This window comes from Rhagoletis pomonella, unplaced genomic scaffold, assembly GCF_013731165.1.
Source record: "Rhagoletis pomonella isolate Grant_MI unplaced genomic scaffold, Rhpom_1.0 Rhpom_scaffold_00002, whole genome shotgun sequence".
NCBI classification, from domain to species: Eukaryota; Metazoa; Arthropoda; class Insecta; order Diptera; family Tephritidae; genus Rhagoletis; species Rhagoletis pomonella.
In genome coordinates this window covers 72282239-72305029 of record NW_023458556.1, presented here as the reverse complement: position 1 = coordinate 72305029, position 22791 = coordinate 72282239, and positions in this window count along the sequence as shown.

Here is a 22791-nt window from a genome sequence, read left to right as displayed (position 1 = left end):
ACACAGGCGGTGTTTTAATTTACGTCCATCACTCAATTAAATATGAAACTCTTGTTAATTACACGTGGGATAAAAATATTTGGTGTCTTCTTTTAAAAATTGGAAATGTTACCCCGAAATACCAAATAGGGGTAATATATCACTCGCCAAATTCTAGCGATGCTGACTTTATCAGCTACCTCAATGAAATTTTAAACAATACTTGCCTAGATGATAATACTGTATTTATTGGAGACTTCAATATAAATCTATATAAAGCTACAACGTACAGTAAAAAATTGGTAGAGTTATTTCAGTCCTTCTCAATGGTTCAGAAAATTAATTTTTATACTAGGAAATCGGAAGAGGTCGAAACCATGATTGATTTATTATTTACCAATAGCAAAAACATTTCGTGTCAAAGAATGGATATGCATCGGATCTCCGATCATGAGACAATTTATGTCAAGATCGAGTTGGAGAAAATATATAAAATGAGAGCAAACAAATTTATTATATCTTGGGAAAATTACACAAGTGATAATCTTCTTCACCAACTGAGGCAATACAATCAATTTTCGAAATTTAGCATCGATGATAAATCGAAATTTTTAAATAATGTCTTGTCGCATTCAATGGGCACTCTAACATATACTAAAGAAATAAGGCTTAAGCTCATGAACAAGTGGTATGATGCCGAATTAGCAAACCTTAATAAACAAAAGTATAATCTTTACAGGATAGCATTAGAAACAAGGGCCTGGAGTGACTATAATACAATCAAACGTAGATAAAAGAGGATGGTAAAGGTTAAAAAGGTTAAATACTTGGAGCATAAAATAACAGTTAATATTGGAGATAGCAAATCGATGTGGAAGCATAAGTATGTCAAAAAGGGTATTCATCAAACCTTATAAATGCATTGTAAACCGTATAAACTTATAATTGTGTAAACCTTATAAATGAACTGTCAAAATATGTATGGAAACTCGTTTACACATTTCTGTTAAATTTATCAAGCGATTTCACTGAATAAACTTCATAAACTGAAGACAATGCAACTCTGTCGCAACTCTAGCTATGTTTTCTCAGGCAATAATCGGGATCCGCATACAAATTTTGCACGCAAATTCAACAACGATATGATCCTGATAGAGATCTAGTTCAATTATTATCCCGTCTGTTTGTTTTGTTTCACTGATAATTCGCAAAGTTTGGTAGCCGTGACAAATGAATTCATACACAAACAGACATTCTGCCATTGTTTCTTATAACTTGCTTCAAATAAATAGCCTTTATGTTATATGTACATTTATTTAAATAGATATCTCGTAAATATAATTTTTTCCAATTTAGTGAGGTAGTTTCTATAATTCCTTTATCCCCGAGCTAGTAGTATAAAGTTAGTGACACTGCGCTTTATTACCAAAGAAAACACGACTATTGTCGCATGTGTAAACGAAAAGAGAGTGTGGGTCGTTCATGTAACAGAGTGCATAAACTTATAAGATTATCTGCTTGATAAAGTTATCGGTTTAGATGAATACCACTAAAGGAAATAAACGCCATTAATAAAGTGTTAATTCACAACACCTTGTATACAACGGAAAATGAGATTGCACAATCACTAAATGACTACTTTATTGACAGCATTATTGAAATTACCTCAAATATAGAACCTGGTAAAAAAGAAACCTTTACGACTCCAAATTGCACACATAACTTTAAATTTATAGAAATCGAAACCGATGAAGTGCTTGATATTGTCAGTGGTTTTAAAAATAAAATTGGAGGAAAAAAACTATTATCTGAGGGAGTCATAAAAGACTCTATAACATATACAGGGTACTTTTACACGCAGTTAATTAATGACGGCCTAAAATATGGTGTTGTTCCTGATCACTGGAAAACATCTATTGTTGTGCCAATTGAGAAAGTCAAGAACACAATCAGAGCCGATGAGATGAGACCAATTAATACGTTGCCTAGTGATGAAAAAATTCTTGAAACGGTAGTTAAAAAACAACTAATAGAATATTTAGAAACTAATAAAATATTAATGCCACAACAGTCTGGTTTTAGGAAAAGGCACTCGTGTGAAACTGCACTAAACTTAGTATTAGCTCGCTGGAAAGAAGAATTGAGCAGAAATAAATACATACTTGCTGTCTTCTTAGACTTAAAGCGCGCATTTGAGACCATAGATCAAGAGTTACTCCTAAATAAATTGAGTAATATAGGGATACGGGGCGTTGAGCTAAATTGGTTTCAAAGTCTTATTACAAATCGTTACCAGAGAACACAGATTGGATCGTCGGTATCTGACAAAAGAAGTATAGTGGTTGGTCTACCTCAAGGCTCAGTGCTAGCACCTATATTATTTAATATATACTTAAATGATATTGCCAACGGTATTAAATATTGTGATATTAATCTTTTCGCTGATGACACGTTAATCATGTTAAGTGGTGACCATATTACTGATATTGTTTCAAAACTACAAGATGGCTTAAATAAAATATATAATTGGCTATGTTTAAACAAACTTAAAATAAATGTAGGTAAAACCAAATACCTGGTCATATCTAGAAGAAATATTGATATGCATGAACTTCGTAATTTAAACATAAACCAACCAAAAATAGAAAGGGTGCGGAGCTTTACGTACTTGGGTATAAAAATTGATGAGAAGCTACAGTTCAATGATCATATTGACTATACTGTAAGCAAAATAGCAAAAAAAATGTACTTTATGCGGCGCACTTGCAAATTACTGAAAAGGAAATATAAAATAATGGTATATGGATCAATAATAAAACCTCTCCTCAATTATTGTCCAACAATTTTCTTCATAATGAATGATAGCCAAATTTATAAATTGCAGAAACAACAGAACCAAGCGATGAGATTCATTCTTCTAAAACGATATGACACGCCCATTAGAGATATGTTATCAGCCCTTGGTTGGCTAAGTGTGAAACAACAGCACTTTTATTATACGATGAAATTTGTTAAAAACATTATTGAAGATAATTTACCAGAATACATAAAGATTAACTTAAAGTATGGCAGCAATGTACACAACAAAGGTACACGTAAAAAAATGACTTCAATTTACCCATGTTAAAAAGCGAATCTGATAAATGTAATCTTTATTACAAGGGTCTTAAAAGTTATAATGAATTACCAAATACTGTCAAGCAAAAGAAAGTTGTTTGAATTTTGTAAATCTATCCCAATATAATGTAATGTATTACTTTATATCTGTTTTCCGATTACTATTGTTCCGTAATTTCAACTTGTAATTGCCATGTATGAATGCCCTTCCAAATGATTTCATTAGGCTTAAGCAATGTAATATTAAATAACTAGGTTAAGTCTACATATATTGTAATGAATTAGGCTCAAGAGAGCTGTAATAAATAAATAATAATAATAACAGATATGTAAGTTTTCACTTATAATAAACTCAAAAAGTAACTCACCTCGCAAGTTTGTATCCGAGCTGCCCCAAACTGAGTGCCTCAAGTTCGCATCGGACCCCAAGATCACGCCAGCTTTCCGTCGCTTGGCTTCCGCTAGAGCGCTCCTCAGCAGCATTGGAGGTGGCTCCAGCTCGTCATCGTGCGGTATGTAGGCGGATATGAGCCAGAGATCTCCAGCCTCTCATTCCAGCCTAATTGTAACCATATCCTCATTGCTGAAATTATGCAAAATAAAAGCTTTTAGTTCACCCCTGATAAGCATACAGGCCCTAGTTCTACCTACGTTGTTCGCCACTATCAGCTTGTTCCTTGTTCTGATTCCAGAGATACCATTACTGCTCAGCCATGGCTCCTGTATCATAACCACGTCAGCCCCACCTTGCTCAAGGTGGAGCAAAAAATTGGCGGATGCCGCCTTGGAATGTTGGAGATTAATCTGCAGAATCTTCATTCTCCAGAATATCCTCCATGAGCGCTAGTTCCGCGCTCTCACCGCGGACATCGACCCCACCGAACAGCCTCTCGAGACTGAAGACGGACGCCCCGGCAGAGGAGCCGCCCCCCAATACTCTCAACATCCGATTGAGCCGAGTCTCCGAACACCATGCTGGCGGAGTCAATGGCCTCTCTTCCTCCCTCCGATGCTGCTCGAGGGAGAGGGTCATATGCTTTAGCTTCGGTCGGTAGAATCCGTAGAACCACCTTCTCGAAGCCATAGTATATGACCCCTTTTGTATCGCCGAGAGCACCGAGGGACTCTGCATGAAGCAGCATCAGCGCTTGCCGATAAGATTCCTCGGTCCTCTCCAGCCAGATAACCCTCCAGTTATGCGTCGGGAGAGATGGGTTACAGTACCGAAGTATTCCTTCGACCTCCTCTGGAGAGGTAAGCTCAGTAGGGAGCCATACCCGACGCATCGGAAGATCCGCTTTGTCCACGGCCACTAGATTGGAACCCTTCCAAACCTCCCCCACCAGGGAGACTGCCTCCTTGTATAAGGCTGCCGACCGCTCATCGGCGCACCTCGTGAGCTTATGCAGCCCATGGTGCCAACCGGCACTCTCACACCTAGGTGGTGGCCCTGGATTTCCCCTGACCACCCTCATAAATACCGCCGACATGGCGGCCGCCACACGCTTCCACTCTTCGCGAGTGATGGCGACGTCCTCCCTGCTGCGGTCCATGACCCCTAACACCACAGAGCCAGCAAGATTAGCGATTTCGCTAAACGTGGGAGCCGGCCCCGTACGAAGCTTTTTAACGGTCGTGGTTTCCCCCATCCGCGATCTTTGCCGCTTCACAGTCGACAACGAGTTCGCGCCATCGGCTACCTTTTTGGCCCACTCGAGCGTTCGGGCATGCTGATCACTAATTTGACCAGCACACTGAACGCCGTATCGTTCCAAAACTTTGGCGGCCATGCGACGGTCCGAGCGATCCGTTCTCGCTGCGGTGGCGCGCCGTTTAGGCCTTCCCTGAGGTGCCCCATCCGAGGTCCTCGAAGCTCCGAAGAGACGCGGCGAGAGACCATTGGTGGTGCTGGCGATTCCGCCCGCGCCGTGTCCCCAGATGCTCCGTGCGATTTCGCACAGGCGCTACCCACTACCGGCAGAATTCCGCCGCCTTTAGTACCAGAAGGAGCTGGCTTCGACCACCCTGAGGCACCGGCCGTGAAGGCCCTGCTTAAGCCCTTAACGCAGGGCGATTTCGACTCTGCAGGGCCAGAAATCCCACCCGGGACAGAGACAGCTATGGGTATCGACTTCGACCCACCGCTGCTCGAAGCTTTGTCGCTAGCCAGCTCCAGTTTCCCTACGGCAGGCCCTACTCGTGGCTTTGGCCGGAGATGGCTTCGCCTCCTCAGAATCCTTAACCGGGGTGGAGACAGCTTTGGATGCCGGCTCCGACGATCCTCCGCTGCTCGAAGTTTTAGTTTTTGATTTGTTTTGGTTTGTATTCATCTTGTTCGTACGAACACCTGCCCGACGGCGGGCGCGGTAGTCTAAGCAATGTAAGGGGAAATTAACGGTCCACCACGGAAGCGCCCCATGCCGCGGAAAGGCCACCGTTACTCCCTGAGGCGGCCTGGTATCAGGAAGGCGCCGTTATAATACAGCTGGTCTGGTAAACACCCTGGCTGCAAACCATCCAATGGGCACGGTGTCGCATAACACCCTGAAGTAGGGGGAGGAGTTGGGTTGTTGGGTTAGGAGAAATAAGGAGGGATGAGGGCAGGAGTAATCGTCGGTACGGTAATCTCCACATAGGAAACTCTGTAAGTTCGTGTCTTACGCAGGTTCTCATGCGGAGCCTCCCTCTTAGTTCATGCTGATATAGAAGCCCCTAAAGGCCCCAATTTCACCACTGAAGCCTCATCCCCACGCCAAGGAGACCAACATCGATGAGGTGACACAGGGTGAACTAATTAAAGTACTCATATTTCTTTAAATTGCCGGGTAAATTTTTTCTATTCATATGGATAGCACTGTTCTCTCTCATCTTAAGGAAAAGCTGTTTCTAAGATGTCTATGATTAACAATACTTAAAATACTATTCTAAACTTAAAACTGTATTTTAACAAGAATGAGTTTTAACTTGCGACTATGACTATGCGCCATTGTTTTTAGTATATGTACTACTTACGGCCTGTGCCAATTGATAGAAAAGAGAAAATTTTGACGGATCAAACTAAAAATTGTACATTTCTCGTGGTCAGTGCGAACGTCAAATTTTTACCTAGCCCCAGATTCTAAATATCTATGTATACACATATCATTGTTTGGCGGTAATAACGATTTCAAATCAAAATGGAAGCGGAAAAGAGCATACGTTACTTGCAAGTGATAAAATAGATATTAATAAATTTTAACAATTTCAACTGTCAAACTTTTACTTTGCATTTGGTACAGTAAAACTCAAATCATTTGTACACGATAGAAACTTTTTCACCCAGTCTCTCCACGGATTAAAATGTTACCGATTGGCACATTTTAATTTTTTTTTTATTTTTGAAAATGGGAATTTGGCAACATTGATTTACTTACGTATCACTATTTTTTACCCTATTACCGGGTTTTAAATCGGATGTAACTAAATTTGAAAAAACTAGTTTGAATATCTGTTTGGAACCATACTATGGTGTTAGTGATTCTACGTCGATGGAAGAAACTATTGTTATAATCCAGGGTTAGTAAAATTTTGGAGTTTCTTGTATGATCCTTTTGATCCTTTGAATAGATAAATAATCATGTAGAAGCCGGGGTACGGTTCGGCTTTTTGTACAATGATTTTGGTTCTTGTAGCACACGCTTGAAATATGGATTTTTCCGTAAATTTTGGAATGAGTCCTATGCAAAAATACTGTGGCGTAGCCGGATTTGGACTGATGAAAGTTTTTTGTAATAGTACATACAGTTTTCTTGACGTTGACAGGCGATTTGTTTTTCTACGATTGGGAATTTTAAGTTTTTATTTTATCGGTTTAAAATATTTAAAAAATCGAAGATAAAGGACAAAGTTACTGAAAATCGCTATATAACAATTAGCTAATTTTTCAAGAACTAAACAAAACTAGAAAGTTCATATAAATATCTTCGTCAATTCATTTGAAAATTATCCGATACTATCGATAGTTTCAATGCAAACTATCGAAAGCATCGAATGGGATGACTGTCGATGGTTTTACAGCTGTAATGCATACATATCTATATCGATCCCTAACCGCGAATTTTTTCCCCATTGGATACAGAAATGCCTCTTGAGCATGTAAATCCATATCTGCATCAAAAACAAAATTTAAAAAATAATGTCGCATACGCAAACGTCAAGCTGTGAGGTTGTACTTTATCGTACTCTGATTTTGGCTTTCTATTTGCTAAGTTTATTTTGCTACTTCTGAGTTAAAGTAGTTATAAAAAGTGCTTATGAGCATCTTAGTGTGAAACAATTGAAGCTAAGTGAAAGTTATTGTGTTTTGTATTAAACTAAATTTAATTAAATTTCACTAGCATACATTCTAATATTGCCGAGTCATTTGTTGCTATCATTGTTGTTGTATCCTTTGTAGTTAACTGAATTCATTTTGTTTTTGCACATTTGTTCTACTCTTTTTGTTTACTCCTTCCAGTAATTCTTGTCACAGCTGTTTGCGTTGCGTTTATTAAGTGTCATAATTAGAGTGATACTCAAACTGTTCGCTACAATTATTTAAAGCTATTTACATCAGGTCCTTAATTGTTATAATTTATTTATAAATTATTCAATATGAAGTGCGATCTTGATACTTGCCAAATTAAAAGCGATTCTAAACGCTACTTATCGTGCTGGCTGTGTGATGGTATTTACCATCTGAAATGTGCTGGTTTGACGGGAAGAATTCGGGGCGCTATTAATGATGGCAAGGGCCTTCGCTGGTCTTGCGTAAAGTGTAGGTCAACCGAAGTTGATCTTTTCGAGCTATTTAGGCAAACCAGAAATGGTTTTACAGACATAGAAAGAGAATTGTCGCTACTGACAGAAAAATTTCAGCATTATGAAAATGTGTTTAAATCATTCAAATTCTTAGATACCTTGCAATCTGTTAAGGATATCCGTGTCTCTAAACGTAAGCGTCTCCATAGTCCATCTAAGGAAATTATTGCCGTTGCACGTCAGAATAATCTTCCGACTGACTTTATTCATCTAATTTCTCCATGTCCTCCAGCATCAGAATCCTCAGCCTCAAAAGAGAGTGTAACGAAATCTGCTTCGGATAATAACGAGCCTGAAGTATCTTCCCCTTCCCCATTGAAGTGGTGGCATCATCTTCAAAGCCTCCACCGCCTTCCCTATCCTCAACTACTAACGCAGTAACTCAACCCCTTCCGCTGGTACTCCAGATTTTCGAGAGACACTACCGAAGACGATATAAAGCTTTATATCTCATCAAAAATTACAACTGTCGACTTAAGCATCCGAAAATTTAATTTTAAATACGAAAGAAATATTGCTTCATTTAAAATTGACGTAAATTTAGATAATTTTAGTGTGCTGCTTAGTACTTCTTTTTGGCCTCCCGGAGCTTTCGTTCGTGAATTCGAATATAGGCACAAAAAAGGAAATAACTTAGCTAGTATTCCCCGTCATAACACTGAATCAAAAAACTAATTATTAAATCTGCTTTAAGTATTTATTACCAAAATGTAAGAGGCTTAAATACTAAATTAACGAACTTATACCTTAAAGGCCTTGAATGTAATTATAATATTACTTATTTTACTGAAACTTGGCTGAAACCTCACATTTTCAATTCAGAGATTCTTCCAAATAATTATCATATCTATAGACAAGATAGGGAGGACAGAATCGGTGGTGGCGTACTCTTCGCTGTAGACTCTTCAATACCATCTGAAGAAGTTAGTCTTCCACTCATTGATTCAGTAGAATTCAAATGCATTCGTGTACAGGCTGGAAAAGGGTATATTTACTTAGCTCTATGCTATATCCCTCCCCGATCTGACACATTGGTGTATTCACGACTCATCTCTTTACTGAAATCAGTTAATTTACTGACTAAACCCTCTGACTCAATGATTGTGTTGGGTGATTTTAATTTACCAAGCATATCATGGAACATCATTGACAATGATATCGTACCTTTCGCATCTAGTGCGTGCAACAACGTATTTTTAGAGGAGATGGCTGAACTCTGCCTAACTCAGGTCAATGTACTTCACAATAAGTTTGGTAAAGTATTAGATCTTGTTTATGTTGATGATGCATCTAACTCCGTTGTAAATAAGCATGATCCACTAGTTTTGCCCGAAGATGTCTACCACCCTGCTATGGAGGTATCTTACGAAATTATAAGTGATGGTCAAAATTGCAGTACCCAAGCATACGAACCAAATATTCGCTTTGATTTTTCGAAAGCCAACTTTAAAAAGCTTAACAAAGAACTGTCAAAATTGTCGTGGCCTGAATATAAAGCAACTATTGAACAAAGCGTTGCACTTTCTAACTTTACTTTACATAAATTATTTGAAAAGCATGTGCCTAAACGCATGTATGTTCTTGACGAACAAACACAGTTATGGTTCACTAAAGAACTGAGAAATTTGAAAAACAGAAAGTAGCGTTATTTTAGATTACACAAAAAACCGGTTTACACTCATACTATGTAAAATACTCACTTTTGCGTCATAAGTTTTTTGAAGTAAACAAAAAGTGTTATAACGCTTACTCGTGCAAAATCAAACGGCGTATAATATATAATCCCAAATCATTTAATGACTTCGTAAACCCCAAGCGAAATGTACGTGGGTTTCCTTCCGCCATGAAGTATCAAAATACCGTCTCTAGTGATAATCAAAGAATTTCTAACATGTTCGCTCAGTTTTTTAAATCCAAATATCCCACTAACTCACATGCTAACATTGACTATCCTTTTAAACTATGTCCAATGAACTCAATAATATCTCCCGATGATGTAGTAGTTTATCTGAAATCCTTAAAGCAGCCCTTCAATTATGATCCTGATCAGATCCCTTCTTGTGTTCTTATAAATTGTACTGATTATCTCTATGAGCCGTTAACAGCGTTATTTAGTTTGTCTCTTAAAGAGGGCATTTTCCCATCTATATAGAAGAAATCGTTCATAACCCCGTTACATAAAAGCGGTAGCAGGTCTTCAGTGGAGAACTGCCGGGGAATAGCTAAGCTTTCTGCAATTTCTAAATTATTTGAAGCAATTATAACAAATCAGTTGACGCATTCTATCTCTTCTAGCATTTCATATAGTCAACATGGATTTTGCAACGGCAAATCAACTTCTACAAATTTACTTGAATTAACATCCTATATCCCAAAAGCATTTAGTGAAACAAAACTGTTGATGTTATATATACTGACTTCAGTAAAGCATTTGACAAAGTGTGCCACTCGTTGCTCATCTATAAACTTGATCTTCTTGGTCTTCCACCTAATTTTCTACATTGGATCTCTTCATACCTCTACGATAGATCACAAAGGGTAATGTTTAAAAATACAATCTCTGACGTCATTAATGTTACTTCAGGAGTCCCTCAAGGTAGCCACCTAGGCCCGATTCTGTTCTTGCTTTTTATAAACGATATTTCTACAGATATACAATTTTCCAAAATTTTAATGTATGCAGACGATGTAAAGCTTTATAAATCGTACGTTTCAATCAATGAAAGGTATTTGCTACAATCAGACTTAAACTCCATGGCTTACTGGTTTCAAGTAATTCTTATGCCTTTAAATCTTAAGAAATGTAAAGTAATGTGCTTCTCGCGAAGAGCTGTTCTTCCCGCTTCTTATACAATAGGTAACCATAACCTGGAACAGGTATACAATTTTGTGGACCTTGGTATCACAATGGATCCTAAGCTTAATTTTAATCTCCATATTAATGTGACAGTCAACAAGGCTAAAGGTGTACTTGCATTTGTGAAACGATGGTCAAAAGAATTTTGTGACCTTATATCACTAAAACCCTCTTTACAACATTAGTTAGGCCAATTCTGGAATACGGTTCGGTGGTTTGGAATCCAAGGCATCAAATTTACTCAGACAAGATAGAATCAATTCAAAAACAATTCTTACTTTTTGCTTTAAGAAATTTCCGTTGGGATTCTTAATATAACCTCCCACCTTATACGAGCCGATTAAAACTTATTAATCTTCCTACACTTTTCAGCCGCAGGCATATGCTTGGTACAATTTTTGTAGTTAAATTACTAACAGGCTCAATTTCAAGTCCGCTTCTTCTGCCAAGAAGACACTTTTGTCCCCTATTTCTGAAAGCTTGTAAAACTAATTTTGAATTGCACGACCCACTCCGTTGCTTATGCCAGGATTTTAATTCTCATTCCAGCACGTTTGATATATCTGATCCGCTTTTCAGCATTAAGAAATCGATAATGATTAAAATAAAGACATAAAATCGGCTGATGAATTTAGTTCTGTTGCTGAACAGTTTTAGACACTTAACAAACTCGTGCCTATCGTGACTCGGCGCAAAAATTGAAAATAAATACTGGTTCCGTACGTCATGCGGACTGCGCCCCTCGTGCGGATGGGCGGGAACGGAGGGTAAAAACCGTTGGGATTATTATTATTAATATTTTTTGGCGGTTAGGGCTCGTAAAGAAATTAAATAAATAACATTTTTTATTTTTTTTTATTGGGAGCGGGGGCGGAGCTCGAAATAAACTACCGGAGCGGAGATAGAGCGGAGCGATGAAAAAATACCTTTGCTCCGAAGCCCTGAGGTTGATGTATATGGGAACATATTTTGATACGGGACTTTTCAATAAAAAAAAAATAATTTGTTTCAAAAATTTTTTTCATAGGTGATCACTTGTCAGTCCAATTGAAGTGCATTATAACCCGCGTAACTAAAATTTTTTAATTGCTACTCTATTTAAACCATATTTTCGAAATTGTTTTCTATTAGCCCGGTCAAGTTAGATTTTCAAGGTTGCAGTAACTCGCATAAAGCTGAAGATTGGTACGAATGTTACGAACGTCCTTATAAATGAAATATAAAATGTCCTTAACGATCTGTAAAAAAAATTATTCAAGATCAAAGGTCACATAAATTGATATTTACAATTTTTCAGCTAAACCGTAAGGTTTATCTTAAAAATAGGTTAGGCAAAAGTGTAGATCATGCAATTGTCTCCAAAACCCGTTATGACACTTTTTTTCCTACATTTCTGGGATACAACGACTCGAGGGACATCCATTTTATAATAATTCATATAGCTTATAAAATACTTTGAATTGAAGTTGATTCTTTAACAGGTGGTAGTATAAAAAATTAAGTCTGTATGGCAGGTGCAACGGGCCCTTTTCCCAGAACCCAAATTTTTTCCATGAGTATAGTATTGATTTCATATATCTCCGCACCAAGTTCCAGTAATCTACCACAAATACTTCCAGAGGTACGCAGTATGAAAAATTCCGTTTGTATGGGAGATGCCACGCCCCATTATCTAATCGGGATAAAAGCTATCCTATCTTTTAAGTTGGGCTAAATGACACTAATTTGCGAAATTTCATTAAGATCGGTTGAGTAGTTAAAGCGTGGAAGCGTAACAAACAAACCTTTCGCATTTATTTCAGAAGGCTTATCCAGTACTGACCATTAAAATAATTTTTAAGGTTAGCATTTTTTTCACAGACCCGAATACACAAACACAAAAAATATTACACTGGGGCTTGTGAATTTTTTTGCCCTTGATTGGTTGTGCTCAACGGAAAACCAATATTAAGTAAAAAATTACGCACTGATCACGCGTTTTCTCAAGAAGATTTTTCGGCAATGATAAGTAGCACATTGTTCTTTAACCTAGGAATCTTCTTCTGAAGAACTGAAAAAGTATATTTTTCACCCATTAAAGGAAAATAAGTACAGCTCAACGACTACTACAAGAAAATTCACGTTTTTTATAAAATGCGCGAAATTCAGTTACAGTTGTAAGCAGACATTTTTATCGCATTTAACAACTGGCACATTTGTTTATTACTTGCCATTTTATTCCTCATAATCTACAAATAAAAGTTTGAAAACCCCGAGATTTAGGTCTGACCGCTTAAGAAGTTATACCTTAATAAACAATAGGTTTTGTGCGAGTTGCACTAGAAATTTCCTGATTTTCTCGATTTTAGCATGTAAACTTGTAATTTAAACCGTTAGTTTTGTTTTTAATAATTATTTATTGATATTTACACATATAGGTATTATTAACGCAGGTATAGAAACCGCACTTGACAGTGCAGCTGCTTTGTGGCGACAACAATATGCCAGTACGCAAAATGTCCCCGTCTCAAAATATTTCCCCATATGTATGGTCTTTAGTTATGTCTCACTTTAATTGATTTTAAGTACCTAAAAAAATTATTACGTTTAAGTACTTAGTTTTGTTAAAAATATTAGGGTATTTCTGAGCTCGCGGTCTTTTAAGCCTGGGCTCTCTCGATCGGGGGCCCGTGGCATTTTGCCAGCAATGCCGCCCTATTGTTACGCCTCTGGATACCGATTGACATATATGGATGTTCTGTATTAACGAAGCTGATGCTCTTGGCGATGGGGATTCGGTTCTCTTTGTCTCAGAGGAATGGCCCCAGAAGCGCTTTGGCGATTGCAGCGTCAAAATTGACTCGATGCGATAATCCGGCAGCGCGGCGAAGTGGCGGGGCACTGAAGAGGTAGCAGCGTTAAGGTGTACGCGTTAATGATGCTGCAGTCAACGCGGCGAAGTGGCGTGGCACTGAAGAGCTTGCAGCGTTAAGGTGAACGCGTTGCAATATTGTAGTCGACGAGTTGCGATGTAGCAGTCGACGCGGCGAAGTGGCGTGGCACTGAAGTGGTTGCAACGTCAATGTAGTTTCATCTAATTGAAGTGCGATTGTTGGAATGGCTCGAACCAGTGCGCACGAGGCGGCGATCAACTGCCCGCGGTGAAGGTGCCGTTCGCTGGTGGGTCAGTGGTGGCGATCTGCAGTTGCGCGTTATGCGCAGCGGTTCCACTCTGAGAGTTAGCTCACTCTAAGCTGATGTCTGCTGTTGGGCAACACCGTGAGTCGAGGGGCTCACTGTATAGGTGGTCTGGCAATGTGAAGTGAATACGTGGTGCCGCTGTATTTGGTGGCCTCTCAGTTTATAACAAAAGGGCGCCGTAATTTCGGAGCCATTCCAATATGGCGACGACAGTTAAACGCCTCGGACCGCTACACTTCTACACCACTAATACACGTCTATATTATTGGAAATCGCGGCGCCGCTGTAACCTTGCCCTAGCCTTGATTTCCCTCAGCGTGTACCAGCTCACTTCCTCGCGCCTGCTACTGCTTCCACTTGAACGCGTGTAGCCTCTTATTGGGTATTCGCTCTGCCTTCAGGAGGTTGGGAAAGTTTAAATCAAAGATGGTACGCTCGTTCTTTGTTACTCACCTGCTTTTACTTTCTTTCTTCCTTCCTGAAGCTACCTGCAACACTTTCTAGATTTTTACCTTAAACCCTTCAATATTTTATTATTCTATTATTGTTTATTATTATTTAAATATTTTTGAAATTCACTTTTAATTCTCACCTTTTTTTCACTTTCCGAGATACTTCTTTTTCTTGTGCAGCGTTTCCAGCCGCTTATATACCCTTTGGCATATGCGCAGTATATTCTATATATATTAGCCATTCAATTAGTTGCAAAATAAAAGGTCATAAGAAATTTTACGTTAAAAGAATACATAGAAAGAGAGTATAAATTGTATGCTTCGTTACCTTGAAAAAAAAAAAAGTTTTAATTTTCACTCCTTTACTCCTTTCGTAGAGTATTTGTTTTTAAACCAGAGTTTCTTCAAGTTCCGAATTGTTTTTATTTTTATTTATTTTTTTTTTATAGGAAAATTAATTGATTTTTAAATTACATAGCAGATTTTAGGTAATGGTAAATATTGGTAAGGCGTTAATATTGAATAATTAGTTATTCTATTGCAGGAAAACCTAATTTTACAATTTATTTACTTTCTTTATTGACTATTGTTAAAAAGCTTAGATTCAGGGAATGCTAACAAACGCCATCGCAAAAAATTGTTAAATTGTAGAAAGAAAAAAAATTGTTTGTTTGAAAAAACGGAAATGATATTGTTAAAAATTTTATTGTCTACTGAACGTTGCATGGCATATCGATTTTTGACAAACGGGGCCCATCCCTACATCACGCGCAATTTGGTAACGGGAGTCTCGCGTGACTTTTGTAACAGAAATTTCGCGGAAATTTGTTGCAACGTAGTGGCGCGAAATTTCTTTTGTGAAGCCTCCAATGAAATCGTGCCACGTAATAGTTCTATAGTGTGACTTGTCTAAATAGTGTTGTCGTCCTCGTCTCTTTTCCGCTTTTGCTCTTTTTATGTACTACCCGGTAATGTTCCCTGTAGTGGCAACCCCGCCAAAAATTGTCAAGATGAGAGTCTGCCAGGCAGTTTTAGCGTTGCCGTACGCTCTGGACAATATTAGATGGTGAATTTTTCTGACACATTACCGGGTGCACTATACGCCGAAGAGAATTAGATGGCAAAATCACAAGAGCGTGGGCACGACTCACCTCTGAGATATAGAATCTCCCAAAAAAAAGAAGTATTTAGCCGGGCAAGGAATTACAACCCCTTAGTTACGTCAGGTAGAAGTTAGAGCTCGTCAGACTCAGTATCGGTAGTCTAATAAGCAGGGAACGGATTTTATGGAAATTGCCTTTTTTCTGCTAAAGAGATAGAGTATATTCGATTAAGAATGTCCACGATTTAGCTTTCCCTGATTCCATATATACACATTTGATGTTGATGTTTTTTAAGATATTTGCCTTTTTTGCCTTTTCTACCTTTAAACAAGTGATTATAGCATTTACAATTTTTTTTTAAGATTAAAAAATATACACATGCCGATGCGGCTTATAGAAGCGCAGGGACCTCTTGCCAAATTGGTGTAGGAAAAATTCAAAACCGTTTTCTCAGCTAACGTAGGCTTGGAGACAATAAGGGGTGTGGATAAAATTGTAAAGGGCGAGGAAAACGCCCTTATTCCTGATAATATGAACGTTTCAAACGTTCCATATTTAAATTGGGCTCCACTTGTATCAACTTACGTCGAGCACACATTAAGTACATTCAAGGCTTTTCTTCGCGAAAATCGAATGAAAATGCTGCCAGAAAACTTCAAAATGCATCTTATGGTTCAATGTTACTACAACTATACAGATTAAAGTTTTATGAGTTAGAAACTCGAAAGGATAAAATAGTCAAAGATTCAAAGTACAAATTTTTCATATAACGAAATTAGTTCATAGTTTTTCTCTTTTTACTTGTAATATATTCCTTGTTTATACCAACACATAAAGCGCTTTGACCCAGTTCGCTGTGATTCAAAACGGAAGCATAAACCAACTTTCAATACGCTTCTTTATTTTTCACATCGGTTAGAAAACAGATAGATGTATGTTTTGATTGTTCTTCGTATTTTCTGTATTTTATTAGAGCCTTATTTTGCTTTTTTTTGCAATACCTAGTGCCCTTTCCTGCCTTTTTCGCTATTTTGTTTTGCCTTTTTTGCAATAGCTAGTGCCTTTTCCTGCCTTTTTCGCTATTTTATTTTGCTTTTTCCAGCCTATTTCATTTTTTATTTTGCCTCTTTTATAGGTTTTTAGGTCTTAAAAATCCGTTCCCTGCTAATAAGTTTAGTTCGATGTTACGGAACCACTTGACGTTAACGCTCGTACTATTTTCCGCGTCAGTATTCGCTTGTAATGCTGGGTGGATCAGTTTTGTGTAGTTGGCCTCCGGAACAATATGTCTACTGATTTAGTTAATACTGAGTCGGACTCCTATCATTCTTATATTCGTAAAACAATGAATTTAATGTATCAAAAGCTTCAACCTGGGGTATCAGTAAGTCAGGGTGGTTTTTAGTAACTCAGGTAAGAAATCTAAGGTTGGGTCAGAGTTTACTGAGCCAATCCGGATCAAAACTATATCCTGGTTGTATAACAAGTATAGGTCGAATTAGCGCTCTTTTCGAAATGCTTGAGTCAGATTATAATTATACCGAGTAAACCCTGGAACAACAATCAAGTCCGGTATTGCGGCGGTTCTCTATTGGTTTAAGCCAGAGAAGCTATGCTCTCAAGTACCGAACTTAGTCGGTATTAACACCATGCCCCCACTAGTTCAATCCCGCTAAGAAGAACATAGGGCATGCTGTTCTGAAAAGGACACTTGGCCGCGAGTTTATAGCCGACCGTCGGCTTTCATAAAAAGTGTATATACCTATTTTGTTTCCTATTCATTATGGCTTTGCGGCCCAAGAGACATTTCCTTAAGGGAGAACTCGTCAAAACTCCGAAATGAATTGAAGACATTTTGATTTGAGATCCAGGTAGATGACAGGTAGTCCACGACTCCCGGTGGGAGCGCGCGTAGATGCCCTATTAATACGAATGCTCGGGGAGGGTACTGGGCGGTTTGTCCCCGACAGCCAAAGCGCCCAGTGAAAAAGACAGTAAGAGAAAAAAAGATACTCTATCTACATTCGGGACTTCGTTTTGCCTTAGGCTACCAAGTTTCTCCAGGATGTTATAGGCTGACGCATGTTGTATCATATTTTGTCAAAATAACGCATAGTATGGCGAGCTCTGAATCTGACAGAATTCAGGGAATATGTTCGTCGCAGTCCATTAGATCTTGCTTGTATTTCAGGAAGATTATAACATTCGAAAAATTCTCTCTGTTCACTAGTTCAGAGGCGTTAGCCTGTGGTGAGTATAACCCCGTCTTAATGTGAACAACCCCAAAGCTTTCAAAAAACTGCTACATCTCCTTCGAAATGAATTGCTTCCTGTTATCACTATGGACGAATTGAGGGACCCGAGAGCTGGAAAAATGTCTATACTAAGGAAGCTAATTACATTTGCCGACGTCGCGTTTTGCATCGCCTTCAAAAATACGTATTTGGAAAAATGGTCTAGGACTATGAACAAAAACTAGTTTCTTCGCTTGGATCCTGGATATGGTCTTTTGAAGTCACAATAAACACGCTGGAATAGCCTCTCGGATACGAGGGTATTGTCCATAGGAGATCTGGACACTTGATTTGTGGCTTTCACAGGTTTGCAGGTTTCACATCGGTTCACATAGAGGCGTATGTCCTTTGCCATTTACGGCCAAAAATATTTCTGGCGAACGCGCTCTAAAGTTTTCTGCCAACCTCCATGGTAACTAGCATTGGAATTGTGTGAGCATTTGATGGCCAGCTCCGTCAGCCCTTTCGGTAAGCACAAACGCCAGAGCGAATCCTCTTCCATCTTTTGTGGACTCTATTGTCGACTATGCTTAGGTCGAGAAACCTTTCGTGATTGTTTCTAAAGGTTTCACGAAGTTCCGAGTACTGTACGCCGTCGAATTCCAGTGATGCCAAGTCAATTTCCAGAGGTGTGGTAGAAGACAATTCGTCCACGTAAAAACGCGAAAGGGTGTCCAGCTCAACATTTAAAGAACCTTTGCGATGCTCCATCTTAAAGTTGAATCTTTGCAATAGAAGCGACCATCTTGCCAGCCTGCCACTCAAGTCTTTTTGTGTCATTAGCCACTTGAGACTTGAATGGTCAGTAATTATTCGAAAAGGCAATCCTTCTATATATGGTCTGAAATGCTTGACACTAACTATTGCGGTGAGGCATTCCAGCTCGGTGACCGTATAATTCCACGACTTCTATTTTGGATGCATCATATTGGATCACGAATTCCTTAGTAAAATCTGATTGTGCCAGGACAGGAGCTGAACAGAGTGCCACTTTAAGTTTACCAAATGCTTCGACCGCCTCAGCAGTTAACTTAAATGGACCATGTGGTTTGCGGAGGCAATCTGTTATGGGACCAGCCAAATCTGCGACAGTGGTAATAAACGACCTATACCAATTTGGCAGTCCTATAAACCTGCGAACCTGACGACGAGACTTTGAAAGCGGAAAATCCCCTATCGCATCTATGTTGCCTGAGTCTACTTTCAAACAACCATTCCCTAACATGCAATCGTGAAGGAATAGCTTTGTCCATCAGCCGACTGAAAGAAAGGATCCTTCAAATCAATACCACTTATAAAGTATGTATCCTTTAACCTACTCAACAGCCCATTAATATGGGACAACGAATACGACTATTTCTTGGTGACCCTGTTCACCTTCCTGGAATCTATGCCTAGCCTGACCTTGCCTGGTTTCCGGACTAGTACCACCGTACTACACCATGGTGAACCGTATTCTGCTGATTTGCACCAGCTGTGTAAACAAACGCGCGCAAAGGATGATATTTTAAATTGTTTCCTTTTAGGAATCCTTATCATCCCTTTCCAAGAATGGAAACGTTTGCTCTGGAATCCAACAAACCAACTACGAAACTATCGTGTATTTCAATCCTTGCTAGCGGTCGTTCGTCTGGCGTTATACGAATTTTTGTACTTTGCAAAAGTTTTCGCATATTTACTCGGCTAGAATATATTTTCCTACACTGTAGAATATGTTCAGAAACTACAATTTTTGGTTGATCTTCGAAAATATCCGCCTTTATCCGTTAATAATCCTGTTCTCTTTGCTCTAGACTAACTCGGAATTGGGTCTGGCAAGCGACATCCCTACGCGAAGCTCTAAGAATTCGAACCTGCAGAGGATTGGCTGTCGAAGAAAACACACTCTCGGAATCAGAACTATCTGGGAAAGTACAGATGACTCTAGGCGAAAACCTCGCGGGACTGGTACTACTCTCCGAACTACTGACATCTCCATGCAAACGAACGGTTCTGGCTGGGATTGGCTTACTTTTTGGTCTAGTACAGGTGACTGCTGCTCCTGTACTTCCTGCTTCGGGGCTAGGGTGCCGAACGAGAATCCCCGATTGCCTTCTCGCTCGGGTTCCGGTTTCTCTGTCACCGATGATCTCGGGGCCATCTTGGAGTGACCACCCCCTTCTGTCCACACTTGAAGCAGAACACGTTCCGAATCAGTTCCTCGCAATAGATGTAAGAGTGTCCCATCTTGTCACAGTTCCAGCACTCTATTCCTGAGTAGTCCGGTTTCCTAGTCCTCTGAAAATTCAGCGCTTCCAAATGTGGATCAATTTCTCCATCCGTGCCTCCTGTCCATTCATCCGGTGTAATAGCAATTGTTTCGTTGACATGCCGTTCTGGATAGTTCGGTACCTAGTTCCTAGCAAAGTCACGTAGGTCATGTAGGGTTTGCGCACCAGCATTGAAAAGCATCAACTTCAAGCTGTTTCTCTTCAATATGTGCATCAACAGGTTCGCCGACACCCGGCTCCCTTAGTCTCGCATTCAAGGCTAACATACCTGTGTGAAACATATCATACGATTCATTAGCCTTCTGACGATGCATTGAGATCTCTATCATGATCTCATGGTCACTATTTTAGGTGCCGAATTCCTGCCTGATAGAATAACACAGAAAAATATAAGTCGCATTTTGATTTTGCTTAGTGGCAACCAGTACCATTCCTCAGCTCGCCCTGTCCAAAATAGGTGGAAGCTTGCCCACAACGCTCACACAATGTACTTAGTTTAAAGAGAAAGTCCAAAATACTACCCGTGTTGTCATAGGATACCTTCCAATCCTGTGACTTAATGACAATATTGGTAGCGAAATTTGGTCGGTTGTTCAAAGTGGCTCGTATTGGATTGCGTCCGATAGAAGCAAAGTCCCTAGGATCATTAAATGCGGTTTGAGATGCAGTTACTACTGCATATAATGCGTTCATATTTTCCCGCATTGTTCTCATTTCACTCTTTCGAAGTACGTAAGAGCTGATAAACGCCACTACCTCTCACAGAGCTACTGCACGTGAGCCTTTGCTGCTGTTCCATACAGCGAATCAACTGCAATTGGGAAATCAAGAAATTTGAGTCTTAAGGTCGAGACCAGTTCAAATTAAAATCCTAAAATGTGCGTAAGGCTTGGCTCCCCCAAAGCTCAAACCAAAATCGAAAGTCCGAGAAAGTTTTTGTTAGGTAAGACTTGCTGTCACAGCTTAAGCCAAAATAAAGTCCGAGGAAAAAAAGTTTTCAAATAAAGTAAAAAAAATCACGAGATTTAGCCGAGTGGCGCGATAATTCCGTGCCTGATCGCAACAAAAAAAAAAAATCTAAAAAATCAAAATTAGTTATTCAGCCGCGTATTGAATACGCTCAAAAAAGTGACGAATGAAATCAATCAAAATATATTTTTGGTAAATAAATATGCAAAGTTTGTTAGTTAAATATACGTGGTCATATACGTGTCCCCCTTGACATTAAGAAGGCACAGGTCTATGAAAACTTAAGGTACAAAAACAAACACAAAAAAAACGTCCCTATTTGGTCCAGCACACCCAACCGCAATGAAAAGCCGGCGTAGTGGACTGCCCTAAATGCTTCTATGGCATCCTGTGCTGTGAAAAACTTTTTCGGATTAGATGTAGGGGCTTCTGATGTTATTTCAGGGATAGATGTTTTATTTTCGTCTTCTTTTAATACATTTTGTTTACTTTGAGTTTATAGTATCATTATTAGGTAGTTTTAGAAAAAACTCTGTCTTTTCAAATTCATTTTGATTCAAATCAATAGGTATTGCAGATGAGATTACTTGAAGAAAAGAAATAAATTTCAATAATTTAATAAAATTGCATTTCATATTAAGTTTCTATTATGAATTTCAAGAGAGGTTCTTTAGTTCGCGGTTGAGATATAAATGAAATAGAAAACTAAAATCTATTAATTTATATATAGCCGTGTTTCTTTACACGCATATACATCTACGGTTAACGTGTAAAATAAACAATCATGGACAATTTCCATTTCAAAACAAGTAATTTTGATTTTATCGACAACTATCCACAAGCACACATAAAATTTGTCGCTTACAGCTCAATAAAATTTGTAAGCGCAGATACAAAGCAAAATGACAAAGCAAAAGGTTTTTGTGTGAGCAGTTGTGCTCCCGAGTTTTTCACATTTTACTTGGATATTTTTGCTATTTAAAATTTCCACTGCGGCCATATAAACGTGCGCGTGTGAAACAACTTTTTTCCTGACCACCAGAACCTGAGATTGTTCTCCGTGATGTCAGCAACACGTAAAAATCCACAACGCAAAGCTTCATCAACACCTCAAAAACCGCCACAAATCACCACATCGGCTGTAATGAAACTCGATGAGCAAAGAATCTCCATCATTCAAGAGCTGATAACTGTAATTAAGAGCTCTGAGGAAAGAGTTATGCAGAAAATTGGTGAGTTAGCTGGGGAAATAGCAAACTTAAAATTTTCTTTAACCGCTATTGAGACGAGAGTGACTGAGTTTGAGAACTCTTGCGCCAAATTTAATAATATGCACGGTGAACTTGTTGCTGTTCGTGCCCAGCTCACGGAACTGCAAAGCGACGCCGTCGCCACAAATATCGTAATAAACGGAATCCCTCAAACTGTTAATGAGAATTTGCCTAGGGATGTCAGTGGCAAAAATACATCGATGTTATTCCTCGCATCGATGCATCGAAACTTACATCGATATTTGTCGATGCATCGGAGTGCGTACATCGATGCATCGATACGCATAGAGTTTTCCTCCACTATGGAAATAAAACATTAAGAACCTTTTTCGGTATGTACTAGTTTTATAGCTCATAAAATTTTAGTATAACAAAGCGCAAGTCAGCAAAAAAAAAATATTAAAAATTAAAGCAATTGAAACTTGCACTTTATTATACTAACATTTTATGAGCTATAGAA